We start from the raw sequence: 5,000 nt of genomic DNA, 5'->3' as shown, positions 1-5,000 counted from the left end.
AACAACTGCCTTCACTTCATCCTTCCTTATTTCTCCTCCTTTTTCCTCACTCATCACGGTCATTTTTTAGCACTTCCCACTGCAATTATCTTTTCCTCTCTATCCTTCTTAACATTTAACAACTCCATAAGATAATCTGACCATCTTCCTCTTACTGCCTTCTCTTCCATTATTATATTATGTGCACGTTTTACTTTTTCTTCTCTACTTGATTCACCTCCTCTTACTCTCTTAATTTCTTTCCAAAACATATTTTTGTTACTTTTAAAATCTTCTGCCATACTCTTACTCCATTTCACATCTGCTCTCCTCTTTGTCTTCTTTACCTTGTGACTCCATCGTCCTATTTTGTAACCAATCTGTGTAAGCTCGCTTCTTCTCTTCTACAACCTTCTTTGTTTCCTCATCCCACCACTCACTACCCTTCCTTTTATTTCCTCCCGTCCTTCTTGTTCCACACACCATCTTTGCACACTTTGTGACTCCCTCCTTGAACTATTCCCATTCCTCATCCACTCCTAGTTCTACTCTATCCTTTACTCCCTCCCACTCCTCTCTCAGCTTCTTATTATACTCCTCCTTTTCTTTTTCATTTAAAGAGTTCATTCTAAGTACCTCTCTACCTTTTGTCCTTTTCCTCTCTCTCCATCTATCCTCCACTCTTAACTTACCTTCTACAAAAAAAAGAAAATCTAATATTCCCCCACTCTCTCCCCTTAGAACATGCACATCCTTATTTCTTCCTATTATACTCCTATCTACCACTACACAGTTCATCTACGCTCTCTCTGTCACCCTTCTATCCACCACCTTCTCCCAAGTGTACTTATGTTTGTCTTTCTTCCTAAAAACTATATTTGCTATCATCAACTCTCTTTCTAGACACATCTCCACCATCAACTCTCCACTACAATTCTTTCCTGGAACTCCACTTTTCCCAACCACTCCATCAATTGGTTCATTTCCTACCCTAGCATTAAGGTCTCTCAATACTACTACATTGAAGTTCCTCCCTAATCCCTCTATGCACTAATTTAAATCTACCCAAAATGCCTTCCTTTCTTCTACACTCTTCTCACTACCAGGCCCGTATGGACTTACATAAACCCACATCTCCTTTCCAAGTTTCACCTTCATCCACATTAACATTGAAGAAACCTCCTGCCACTCCACTATAAGTTTACCTATCTCTTTACTTACTTGTATAGGCACCCCTTCTCTCCCTCGCCCTCTCTTCATTCCTAAGAACCTCCCAACTACACTCCCAAACTCACACTCGCCCTTCCCTCTCAACTTAGTTTCACTCATAGCCAACACATCCATCTTTCTTCTCAGAAACATACTACCTATCCCTTCCCTTTTACGCTCATCTGTACCACATCCACGCACATTAAAAGACCCAAACCTTAGGGTGCTGATTGGAAAACTCCTAGACCCTCTTATGCCTTTATCTTTTTAAGGAATGTCCCATGTGGGGCTACAGGGAGAAGGATGCCCGTCCCGTTTTTATCACCCTTGGTAGCAGCATCTATTCCCCCCACCACAGAGTAGGCGAAACAAGGAAATCAAATCCAGAGAAATGGTGCTGGACACCAATAAGGGGTTTGGGGACAGTATAACGGAGGGGCAGTCGCAGTATAATAAAAATTTCATTAATTCTCTCTGAGCAGAGTCCTCCTCTATCACAGACAAAATGCTGTGTGGCTCTGGTCCGTAGGAGCGCCCCATATAGACCCTAAAGTATCAACTGCATTCTACTTTGCCACAACAATATGTAGCCAATATCCCGGACGGTGTATATATACATATATATATATATATACATATATATATATATATATACATATATATATATATATATATATATATATATATATATATATATATATAGCTGGTGTCTAGGTTCTATAGTTTAGTAGAAAGTACACGGTGAACTCGTCGTAGAAAGAGTTTAATTCGAACCCCGTCAAGGGTTCGTCTTCAGGGATATGCATTGGCATATAAAGGAAATCTTTATAAATCGGCACTTGTGTCACCTTGGGAAAGGTCTCCCAGGTGACCGATACAAACATTCAAAATTTTACAAAATGCGGAATCCGCAGGAAAATAAGATAATGCAAATTACAATATAATAACTCGTACTTTATGAAATAGTACTCCTGAATGAATAAATTGCTTAATTATTCGGACTAAAGCGACCGGACCTAACAAACACCGAACCATTCATTTCGCGTATATCGGACAAAATCCACCCTACCTCTACTGCTGGTTACGAAGTCCTTTTTCTCCATCCTCCCCCTCGTTCCTTCGTACATAGCATTCAAAGTGACCCAACGGTTCATACTCCTTTGATCACTGGCCCATGCTTCCAAAAATAATCTTGCCCATGTTCCGCTGGCTTTGCATCTGACTACCACATTTTGCCAGTCCATTTCGTGTAGTCGGTATTCACAGTTTCTAAAAATCGCCGAGCTCTTGTTCTTCCTATTTACCACCCTCCTGTGTTGAAGTACCCTAGCCGCCAGCTTCTTTCCTGTCTCTCCCACGTAATATGCATCACAATCTCTGCATTCAATGTCGTATACTAACTCAGCCTGGTCTCCTTCAGTTTCCTTGCCCTTCACCTTTGTCAAATTAACGTGTAGAGTGTTAACTGGTTTATGCGCAACCGACACCCCATCCTTCTTTAAAAATCTAGCCGTCACTTCAGATGGCCCTTTTATGTTAGGCACCGTAATTCTGCTAGTGCTAGGGGGTTTCCCACCTTGCGCGTTGTTCTCCTGTCTCGCTGTCCATCTTCTCACCACTGCCATTTCCTAAGATGGTTCTTCTTATATATATCGATATATCTATATATATATATATATAGATATGTATATCTATATGTATCTATATATGTATAATGTATATATATATACATGTATATATATATATATATATATATATATATATATGTATATATACATATGTATATATATACATACATGCATACCTATGCATTTATTTATGTATATATGTATATATATACATATACATATACATATACACACACACACACACACACATATATATATATATATATATATATATATATATATACATATATATATACATATATATGTATATATATATATTTATATATATATATACATATATATATATATATATATCACACACACACACACACACACACACACACACACACACACACACACACACACACACACACACACACACACACACAACCGGTGGCGCGGTTGGTAGAGTCCCAGACTCTCGCTACGGCGGTCCTGGTTCGAATCCTGTCCTGGGCTGAAAATAATTTCAGTATCGCTGCGCTTCGAGTTGTTACTCCAATTCTCATGGGCGGGGAATTGGGGTGTGTGTGAGTATAAGGTCAAAGCATTACCTATTGATCGGTCATACGAGCTCTGAGCTCTCTTCCGGTAGAGAAATAACTGTCAATCACGAGTCCAACACATGATCCAAAGACCAAGGTGAATCTCTCTCACACACACACACACACACACACACACACACACACACACACACACACACACACACACACACACACACACACACACACACACACACACACACACACACACACACACACACACACACACACACACACACACACACACACACACACACACACACACACACACACACACACACACACACACACACACACACATACACTACACACTTACACACACACACACACACACACACACACACACACACACACACACACACACACACACACACACACACACACACATACACGCACGCACACACACACACACATACACATACACACACTTGCCAAAGGGAACAGTAATGAATTGCATTATTGTAAAGTTTTCATGCCTTTAAAAGACGTGAAATTTGGATCTGTAGCGTGGTAGCACGCAAAGCTAACCTTTATACCATCAATTTGTTAGAAAATATTTTTATGTGTGCGTGTGTGTTTGAGTGCGTGTGTATGTATGTATGTGTGTGTGTGTGTGTGTGTGTGTGTGTGTGTGTGTGTGTGTGTGTGTGTGTGTGTGTGTGTGTGTGTGTGTGTGTGTGTGTGTGTGTGTGTGTGTGTGTGTGTGTGTTTTGTGTGTGTGTGTGTGTGTGTGTTTTGTGTGTGTGTGTGTGTGTGTGTGTGTGTGTGTGTGTGTGTGTGTGTGTGTGTGTGTGTGTGTGTGTGTGTGTGTGTGTGTGTGTGTGTGTGTGTGTGTGTGTGTGTGTGTGTGTGTGTGTGTGTGTGTGTGTGTGTGTGTGTGTGTGTGTGTGTGTGTGTGTGTGTGTGTGTGTGTGCTTGTGTGTGTGTGTGTGTGTGTGTGTGTGTGTGTGTGTGTGTGGTTGCTCATGTATGCATATGGGCGTGTATATGTATGATAACACATTTTAGTGTGTGTCGTCAACTTTGTGTTTGCTTGCGTCCACCCACAACATCTCCTCGTCTAATTTTCAAATCCACTATTTTCACAATCCACAAACATCGCCGTTCCCGTCCTCATGTTGTGGTTTTCTTCTTCCTCCTTTCTATTCTCTCATTTGATTACAGGCTGGGCTGACTCACTGCATCCATTGTAGAACTCCCCTGTCCCCAACATGCCTGTTAGGAAACAAAGAGAAAGTAATGCTGGAGAGAAGAGAAACTTGGTTCTGTAGTTCGGGAAATGTTTTCGAGTTTCTTTTCTTACTGTGATTTGATTATAGTCCAAGGAAAGCGACCTGGCCCTCAGACTTTTTATCAAGATTAAAAGGATCTTGGGTTTTCTGTTCCAAAATGGGGTTCTCAGGAAAAATGATTCATGTCTTTCTTTTTTATTTTTATTTTTTTATTTATCTAATTTCGTTTTAATTTGTTTCTATTTGTTTGATTATACTTTGTTTCGATTTATCTTATCTAATTTGATTATAATTTATATTGTTTCAATTTCTTTTATTTTCTCTATTATATTCATTTTCATCCTATTTTATTTTATTTTGTTTTATTTTGA

Source organism: Oratosquilla oratoria, chromosome 13, assembly GCF_046742065.1.
Source record: "Oratosquilla oratoria isolate Oo_2021 chromosome 13, ASM4674206v1, whole genome shotgun sequence".
Classification (NCBI taxonomy): Eukaryota; Metazoa; Arthropoda; class Malacostraca; order Stomatopoda; family Squillidae; genus Oratosquilla; species Oratosquilla oratoria.
The sequence above is the reverse complement of the archived record's forward strand: the minus strand, read 5'-3'. Positions refer to the sequence as shown.